This window comes from Nelumbo lutea, chromosome 3 (genome assembly GCF_056320005.1).
Source record: "Nelumbo lutea isolate HS-2025 chromosome 3, American lotus-T2T, whole genome shotgun sequence".
Classification (NCBI taxonomy): Eukaryota; Viridiplantae; Streptophyta; class Magnoliopsida; order Proteales; family Nelumbonaceae; genus Nelumbo; species Nelumbo lutea.
This window is the reverse complement of record NC_142686.1, coordinates 28,527,345-28,537,503: the sequence shown is the minus strand read 5'-3', so window position 1 is coordinate 28,537,503 and position 10,159 is coordinate 28,527,345. Positions and strand designations below refer to the sequence as shown.

The 10,159-nt window shown below is 40.7% G+C and overlaps 1 long non-coding RNA gene across 2 annotated transcripts; it reads right to left on the bottom strand.

Moving 5' to 3' along the window:
- Window positions 1-6,399: 6,399 nt before the first annotated feature.
- Window positions 6,400-9,088, bottom strand: LOC148863884 (uncharacterized). 2 transcript variants are annotated; one of them, XR_016109083.1, is made up of 4 exons: window positions 9,048-9,088; window positions 8,789-8,901; window positions 8,163-8,220; window positions 6,400-6,852 (listed from the first exon to the last, which is right to left on the bottom strand). It is a non-coding gene; the product is annotated as an uncharacterized LOC148863884 (long non-coding RNA). The 2 variants fall into 2 exon arrangements; XR_016109082.1 differs by lacking the exon at window positions 9,048-9,088 and having other exon boundaries at window positions 8,789-9,017.
- Window positions 9,089-10,159: the final 1,071 nt, after the last annotated feature.

Below are 10,159 nucleotides of genomic sequence, written 5' to 3'. Positions count from 1 at the left end.
AGGGCATATTATCAGTTTGGCAAAATATCAGTTTGGGAAAAAGAACAACACTTAACCAAAAAGATTGTCTATTCCATTGCAAGAAAAGGAATAGTACATTAAAAAAAAAAATTACAAGCCCAGAGCTACTTCTTCCTCATTAGAAGGCACTTCAACGACACCCGAAGGTCCTGCCTCGCCCTCGAAATCTGGCTCGCCATCAATAGCGTTGGCCATCTCCTGAGTTATACGCGAAGTGGATATTGCAATTATATCAAGCTCAGGGTACGTGTTCCGGATCATCCACCAGCTCAGTTTGAATCCCCTTCTATAAGAATCCACCATCAGGTCGTCAAAGTGCGGCGAGGCGATGTAGTCATCAACAACCTTCTTCTTAGCATTTTCGATGCCTTGGAAAAAGATCTGCGTTTTATCCCTGATGTCCTTCTAAAAGTATTCGACCTGATACTGCAGATCCAGCCTCAGGTCTGCCATATGCTTCACAACCACCCCATGGCCTCGACATCCCTCTAAGACCTCGCCTGCCTGGCCATAGCAACGCGAGCAGCCTCCTCAGCAGCATGAGCAGCTGCCTTAGCAGCTCGGGTAGTCGTCTCGGCGGCACGAAAAGCCTCTTCGGTAGCTCGCACCTGCCTCGAGCTCCTCTCCACCTGGGCCGCTAAGGCATGAATAGAAGAATTCACCTACCAAAAGGAACAAGTGATCAAGAGAACAACAACAAGAAGAATAAAAACAAAGAAGACCGACAAGAAATTTTGACTCACCACCATAGCATGAGTTGCGGCACTATAGGCGATCTGGTTTAAGGGAAGATCGGTCCACGCCGTGATCTCCTCGGGGAAAGTGGCCTCCCTACTCTTCTAAAGAGCGTAGTTCGGCATCAGCACACTCCTGAACTCCACTTGAGCTCCCGAGCCCGAGGGCCCAGCTCGCGTATGAGCGGACCCAGAGTAAGCAGGAGCACTAGAGTAGGCAGGAGCACTCGTGTGAGTTGTTTCGGCGTAAGGGGCCCCTGCCGCTTCCTGCACTGAAGGAGCCACCTCGGGCTCCCTGGGCGGATCCTCTGACGTGTAGTCTGGAACTTGAGGCTCTACGTCATGGGGTAGCTCGGTACGAGTTCGCTTGGCAACCCGCTTCCTCCTCTTCATGCATTGGAATAGGCGCCCTTCGCGAGTCATCTCTGAGTCCACCACACCTGCGAAAAAGAGTTCGGCATCAGAAAAAAATGAAAGAACAAAGCGAACAACCAAACCTCTGAGCAATGAACCTACCCAAACTCAGGCCGGCCGCAATAAGTTTGGCCTCCATTAGGTACTGATGGCATTTTAGCCCTAGTTGTGCCAATTGTCAGAGGCCCTTCACCGTCTCTTTATAGAGAGTGACACCAGAATTAGGGGTGGTCTGAAAAATGCCACCCTTGTGCACTTTGCACCCCAAAGTAGTCCCGCTTCCACGCTGGGACCTTGTTGGGAAGTTCGTGCAGGAGCTTAAAACCCAGGCGATGAGGCAGGTAATACGCCTGCCTACCCCCGGGAAGAGAACCCGCTTGTTTCTTGAGCATTAAAATGGAGGAAAATATCTCCAAGTCTAAAGGGAAGCCTATTCACAAAAAATGGAGACTGTCCCCACCAAGTTCCGAATAGAGTTCAGATGAAACTGGCCAACGGTAATGCCGAAGTGGTTTATGACCTCAACAAGAAGGGGTGGAAAGGCAATCGCAGCCCCGCAGTGAGCTGCTCCCGAAATATCACGATCTCATCAGGACCGTGTTCCTAAGGAAAGCTACCCAAAGGAATGAAATAGGCGTACCCCCCAGGCAAATTGTAAGAGATGATAAGAGATTGGAGCCCCTCGGGCGTCATGGTTGAAAGACCAAACCTATCTAGCATCCGACCTCAACGAGAGGTAGATGCCAAATTGCCCGAAGCGACTCGGCCTACGGGTTCAAAGTCGTCCTCAAGTTCCACCTTATGATCACTAAGGCCATCGGGGGATGTGACTCGGTTTGTAGAACCTACGTCAGACCTACTTGAAGAATCGTTTGAGCTATCCAAGCTAGACATTGAGAAGAAAAGGAGGATTAAGGAAAGTACTCACCTGAAAAAAGTTTTGAAGGCTCCGAAAGCTGGAACAAGCAAAAAACCTTGAAGGTGAAATAACAAGCCTAGACGCGAATTGAAAAACATGGATGCGAGCTGAAAAGTTGGACGCGAGCTCAAGAAGCAAAACGCAGAAGTGACAAATCGACTGGGGTCCCCTACTATTTATACCCACAGTAACCGAGAATCAACAGTGCAGATCAGAGCCAATCTAACTGCCCGCATTCGCGTTGACCGCACGTTCCCTGAGACCGCGACGTGATTGGCACACGTCTTTCTGAAATTGATGAAACATCGGCACACGTCTTTCTGAAACTGGCGATGCGCCGCGCACGTCTTTCTGTAACTGACAACTGCCAACGCACGTCTCCTCGCCTTTCAAATGGTAGTGACGCGCCTTTTTCAAAATCAAAAGACCCGTTGTCACGTCTCTCAGCGGCACGCTTTTTTGAAATTTGAAATAAGTGTGCGCCGCCACGTCTATCAGCATTTGTAAGCAGGTAGGCGCGTCTCCCGCCTTTTGGACGCTCGAGAAAACCAAAGAACCCTAACAACGCACCTCACGCTATCAAGATCCGAAGTACAAGACAAATCCACCTACCACCTCGCAAAACTCCACGCGCCAGGGCAGGACCCTTAGCATGAGGAGTGGTGGGCAATTGATGAAGGAAGATTTGGCCCGACCTCGTAATCACGCAACACGTGGCAAAGGCAACAGCTCGGCACAACAACACGTCTAAGGCGCAAGCACCAAAGGGAGAAACCAGCGGTCCAAACTCCCTACCAGCAGCTCGAACTCACTACTGGGAACCCAAACTCTCCCTTGAGCCCTAAGTCAAACCCGGACTGGCTTGCCCTATAGCAGTTCGGAACACACTTCACCGAACTGGCCTGCCCTATGGCAGTTCAGAACACACCTTGCCGAACTAGCCTGCCTTGTAGCAGTTCGGGACACCTCACCGAACTGGCCTACCTTATAGCAATTCGGGACACACCTCACCGAACGGGTCTGCCTTATAGCAGTTCGGGACTCACCTCACCGAACTGGCATGCACTATGGCAATACAGGACATACCTCCGAACTCAAGACTTCACATCGCTCACCACTCCAGCACTTCGCCTCCAAGACGCCAAACTGAACAAACCGTACCATGCCTGACACCGAGGAAGTTCGTACCCAGGGGTGGCGCACCTGACTGACTTGGGATCTGACGCTTGACGGCCACACTTCAAACGGCCGCCTGCCACTGCCACCTGACACCGTCATGTCTAGTTATAGAGACGGCTTCGATAAAGAACAGTGGCGGTTCTGTTCCAACAGAAATGATGACACCCGAACTAGCAGAAACAGAGATAATCATACCCGACCTGATAGTGGCCTCGGAGTGAGTGTGCAAAGTGGTTATAAAAGGCCCCTACCCCCAACAACAAGGTATGTGAACTTTACGCCATATGGTCTTTACTTTGCCTTTGAGAGAATACTAACTTGAGCTTCGAAGTTATCTCACCGAGTTCCCCCCGGAGTTCCTTCATCCTCTCTGTTTCAGGCTCCCCGTTGCTCCAGTTAGAAGCAAAATCGTTGACAGCTAAGACAGCCGAATTGCGCTCCATCAGGAGCAGTTCTAGATCGAGTTGAATGGCCCAGTTGTCTAGTTTGAATGGATGGCCTATTCTGACTTAAAAAATAAATAACGGGCAAAACCACTGTTTAAATCAATAGTTTGACCGCTCATGTCAATGGGTTGATGATCAAATTAATGGTTATTTTTTTTGGTCAAAAAGTGATTTTAAAGTGAAATGGAACCAGTTGCCTGTCCATTCCGAGATCAATTATTCCAACCATCCAGTCCGATTTTCAAAACCATAAAGGGCCCATCTAACGGCTCATAAGAATGCTATCTGAAATCAATTAATCCATTTGCTCATACATATGTATATATGCAATTATCTAAGGTGTCTATGTTGTTGTTAATGGGTCGGGGTCGGATTAAATGGTAAGCCTGCATTTGACCCGACCCGATTGGATTGGGTTCAGGTCAAGATCTCGTTTAGATGGCATGCTCCATTGAGGAACTGGGGAGGGGGCGTTTCAGTCTTAACAAAACTTCATTTTGACAGAACGGGATCTGTTCCTCGTGCATCGGTGCCTCACAGGCACATCCACCATGCATTGAGAACATCTTCCATAAATAATAATTTATAAATATGGGAAATGTTTCCAATGCGTGGTAGGATGTGCATGTAAGATTGGTGTGAGGCACCCTCTGTGAGTAACAGATCCGGTTTCCATTTTGACAGTTTCCCCCCAAACTATCACAATTTAAGCAAATAAGCACTTCCCTTAACATTCCATCATGATGTTAAAAAATGGCCCCAGTGCACATCACATACATGAGAATTTTTAAATATCCATATCTTCTTCATTTCAAGTTTAGCTATCACAATACACTAAACTTAATATCTAGCAAAAAAAATTCAAAGAAACAATTTGTCTTGGCAATTTGGATTCACAAAAATGTTTTAATATATCACATTAAACCTATACACAAATGACATATTTAAAATGAACCGTAACTTTTAAGACGAATGACAAGTCAGCATTGGAAATTTGAAATATAGCCTTTTATTAAGTTAAATATATATATATATATATATATATATATATATATATATTTTGAAGATGCTAAAGTCGTTCATCTCATTCAAATATCAGCAGCTATTGGATGAACAATGAAGTCCGAGCAAATTACCCAGGTACAGATTCGGGAAGAAGTCGCAGCAAATCAAACCAAAGTGTGAGCCACTTGAGTCACAATGCCTACCCCTGCTGAGTTAGTTCCGACAGCTCTATGCCTCTATCAACGTTAACCTTTATTGAGTTGGTCTCTGGTGTAACCTAAACTTCGTGGTTAGAGTGGTTATCAATAGGGATCAAATCAGCCGTAACACTAGTACTTCTATTAAGTAAGATATTGCAGTAGGGTTAAGATGCTTGTTGGATCAAAAGTTTGGTTATCAAAAGGCACGGTTAAATATTCAAAATGAAATATTTTACATAATGACATTGAAAAACTGCAAATATAACCTACCTTTACTTTTCTATTACAAATATAGCCTTTACTTTGGGTAATGTTGGATTAAGCGATATTCCTATTCTGTTTAATTGCATGGGTTAGAACAAGTTGGCCCATCAATGATATGGCAGAACTGTGCGCAGTCCATGAAGGTCTTCAACAGGCTCTTGGTAGGGGATTTAGTAATCTGATCATTCAACCAGATTCGAAGTCTACAATCATGACCCTCCAAAAAAGGAAATATTGCAAGAATCTCTTTTTTATTATTTTAAGTCTTTTGGATAGGGTACAGAACGTAGAATTAAGACATTGCTATAGGGAAGCTTAATAGCTATGCTGATATTATCTAAGTCATCCTCCATTACAAGTGCTCATGCTTATGAGAGAGGATATTTCTGGTCCCCCACATTGGCGTAGGTGCCAGACTCTTTCTGGAGTGTAGTTCGTTTATATAATATCAGTTTGAATCAAAATCAAAAAAAAAGGTAGCCTTTTTTGCAAATTAAAGGATTTGAAAGAGTTAATGAGGAATGATTTTAGGGCTCATATATTAACAATTGATATGACACTCAACAAAGTGGAATCGTGATTAATAGAACTGGCGGAGTTACCCGTGCTGAGCGCGGGCTTGTATATTTGTATGTTTTTTATATTTTTAATGGATAGTCATTAAGTCAAATTTTCTTATTAATGCTAGGAGCATATGTGCATGTAGGACTCATCTTTAATAGCAGCGTACAAAGTTTTTCAAAGAGAAAATTTTCCTACTGCTACTTGAATTCACTAACCAGCCTACTTAATTTTGAATAAGAAAAACCAGCAAATGGATCCAATTATGAACATAGCAATAATGATAATGACCATGTATTAGATGGGCTATTTGTGAATCCCAACAAAATTTATCTTTAATAGATTTTCCATGAAAAAAATGATTTTTAGAATGAACATAGCAACAATGATAATAATCATGTATTAAATGGGCTATTTGTGAATCCCAATAAAATTTATCTTCAATAGATTTTCCATGAAAAATATTTTTTAGAGAAAGGGATACACTCCATTCTTCTTGTAGAACTCTCGCATCTGGTCAGCCTATAAATATATGACTCTAGCTCATAAAGTCTGTGCAAACAAAATTCTGAAAGAGCTGGAATTTCTACTAATACATGTCAATCAGAAGCCAAAGATATGCTTATCTGCATGTAATTATTTTAACACCAATCATATGGTAACAAAAGATATTAATTTCACGGTATTAGTACCATGAAATGGTTAAACCTGCTTCCATATAATGGAATGCATCTTTTTATTCTTAGAAGTTTTTTTTTTTTTTTTTATCAATAATAAAACTTATTCTTAGAAGTATTGGTACATTTGTCTTTCCAATTCTGATGCCCATTAAAAAATGGAATGCCCACATGCACCACAACTCTCTATTTAAGTAGACGAGGAAAATATGCCTTGAATAAGTGGTTATCAAAGTACAGATTCAGAATAAACTGTTTGGGCAATACTCATACCTGCCTCCCTTCATCCAGATATAACTGATGCCATTAGAAACCAAAGCATGTTCCGAGTTCCAATACATCTAGAATATCATTCCAACTGGAGAACACAAGGACTTTTGCTTTTGGGTCCGTAGATTTGATCCACAGGATTCTCCTTGTGACTGCTTCAAGCTGCATGGTACAGAAGAAAAGAACATCCATAGAAAAAGATTTAAGACTTACGAAGCAAAAACACTTCCAGTTAAAACTCACTAGATCAAATAAATTTGGACGGTTATGTAATCAAGTATAAAGTTCAAAACAAAGTTTCTGAAAACTGTTGAATACATGCTAAATGAACCAAAACTACAGGTTGAAATGAGCAATATATGCATATAGGTTTAGATTAAGCCTGGGCAGTGGGAAACCTAAATCCAAGCAACCACATATGACATAACCCAAAGAATAAGCTGCCAGATGGTTAATGATTGACTGTGGTAGTTTGGTTGAATGCAGGATTGAACACATGGAAGCATATAAGTAGGGCTGTTGAGATACCAGATCTTTTTCTATTTTTTTGGTGAATCATACAAAAAGGATTAGCGACTAAGAGAAATCTTGTGAAAGACCCTATTAAATCAAAATTTTAAACTGAAAGTTTTACTCTAAAGTAAAAAAAACTAAAAATGGCCCTACCAGTTCTATGCTTAAGTGTGTATAGAAAGCAAAAAAATAAAATAATATACCAAGCAAAGATCTCTGTTCTTTTCCTAGGACTTTCCTATCAAAGGAAAACATGGTTGATTTCCACGAAATAAAGCATGCTGTTTAGAGCTCATTAAAATAAGAATAGTTCATTGAGCTGAACGAGCTGATCAAAGGTGTCTCAATTAAATGTTGATGGATGTACTTTGAGTAATCCGGGCGAATCTGATATGCAGGGTGATAAGGGATGGCAGTAGAAGAATACTATTTTTTTGGGCCAATAGGGTTTAATAATTTATTGAAAGCTGTAATGAGTAACTGCAACTCAAAGCCTAGAAGTGGTGGTGGACCAGAACTGGAATAATTTGTGACTAGAAAGGGACTACCAACTTGTTTATCATGGTTCTGTACAGATGATAAACACTTAATTTTTGCAAGATTTAGCTTAATGGAAGAAGCAAGAATATCTCTATGAGTTTTATCCAAGTAAAAGTGAGGTGCCAAGAGGATATACCAAGAAACATTCTTAGCAATATCCTCTTCACTAAAAGCAGGAAACAGCTCCAAAATCAAACTCCCACAATCCCTCTAAGGATCAAACTTTTATAATGCTATCAATTGGTTACTATTATCACAAATAAAATCTAGCACAAGTAAATCATCTTTGCATGAAACAATATCCAAAGAAATAAAACCCCGAGAGTGAGGACATTGTGCAAAATCAAATTCTGCATAGCAAAATAAAAAAAAAAAAAAAGCAAAAAACAAAAGTAATTGTAAAAGAAAAGAAAGCATACCTGAACACAAAAACATAATAACATCACTTCCATATTTACAAGAATAGCAAAACGTTACCTGAACACAAATGGCAGATTTGCAAAACGTTACTAAGAATAGCACGACAACTGTGAAATAAAACATACAGAAATCAAATTAAAACAACACATAAGTAACCAGCTGTAAACATGCAAAATATATGATTATTAAATAATAAGAAAATTTACGAACCAGGGATTCAGGGAGTTGAGAGAGGACAAGTTGGGAGTTAGAGACAAAGAATGTAAGTTGTTAAGCAAGGAGAAGGAAAAGGCGAATCCCATCTCATAAAATGACATAAGTCGGTCTAATTGGAGATCCACTTGTCTTGGTGTGGCTCCAGTTTGTCAAAAAGGCAAACGGTGAACATACTCGAACAAGGAAGAGGGAAGGGCAAAAGGAAGGTCAAAAGGAAAGAAAGAGAAAGCAATTCACGGTGACTGAAATCCTGAATTTCTTTGGCCTTAGTCTTGTAAAGAAAAAGATAAAGTTGCTTTCCTCGATAGCTTTGATGATGAACAATTTAAATTTCAAAGACGAATTTCAAAAATCATTTGTAAAAATAAATAGATATATATAAACTAGTGACATTACCCTTCCGCTTTACCTGGCCAAAGTCTATAGCGAGCTGCTGAAGCTCTTGCTCGAAAATGCCAAGGAGGACGCGAGAATCCAGCTGAGACTGAGAAATGCAAGGACGACCTCTATTACTGTCTACCGCTATAAGAAAAACAAGAAGATACGCTTTTGATCATACCATAGTGTAATAAAACTATAAAATAATAAACGAGGCCCAGGAGAGGGAGAGAGTTTGGGGCAATATAGAGATAGAAAATGGTTTAGTTCGAAAAGAAAAAAGGTATAACCTGTTGAGTGTTGGGTTTCCCTCTTATGTGGAAGATGGTACAATAAGTCATATGGTATTGTTTAGTCCATCAATGAGGGTATTTTTGTTTAAATGAAAATAGGAAAAGTAAATAACCTTTTTAGTGGTGTTAGTTGCCAAAAAGATTGGGAGAAGTGAAGAAAAATGAAGAGAAAATGAGCGGATTCTTGAAATTTCAGGCTGTACAGTTTTTCATTTTGTACTCTGATCGAAGGTCTTTTGTGGTCTGATTGAGCTGAAACTTTGCAGGCATGTTCTCTACTTAAGGTTCTTCAATCTGAACGGTGGAGATCTGGTTTGGCTCATTGGTTTGTGAGATCTGAGTCCGCGAACAGTACCTCCGTTTTGGGTGAGATTTCTCCATTATCTTGATATATTTGTTAGTTTCTAAGAAACATATTTTCTTGATAATTTGCTGATTATATGCCTCTAGTTTTATCTAGAGAGAACCATTGTACAACCACTTTCTTGATGGTGAAAGTTTTTGAGTGACCGTGGTTTTTTTTATTTCCCACACCAAGAAGGTTTTTCCACGTAAATTTGGTTGTATTCTTGTGTGCTTATTCTTTGGTTTAAACTCTACTAAATTGTTTCCTAACAGATTCACACAGAGGGAGAAAAATATTTTTCCACTATTTTTTAAACTTGGTTATAATTTGCTTGATTTTGTGATTCTCCCTACGTTGAGCTCTAGAGATGCTTGATGCATTAAACCTTCTCCTCCTGCCAAGCAAGAGAAAGCCATCAAAGTTTCTATTGATAATAACAGTTTATAGAGGAAACCGAGATAGGAGAAAGGAGGGAGCAAATGTGAAGCTCATCAGTTCATTCTCCAAACTACCAAGAATTGAATAGATAGAGATATTTGTTTCTATAAAAATAACAGAGAGATATTTGATATTTCTACCCAAAAAAAGTAGATAGCAAATTGACGGACTATGAACGGGAAGAAACAGAATAGGGATTTACTAGTTAAAAAGTGATGTTTTTAGGCTATCGCCCTCTTAGTTTCAAAGGCTCTTAGAGCGAAACCAATTTCTACCATTTACCGTCAATGGGCACCATTGAATTTGCAACACAAGTGTGGAGAGA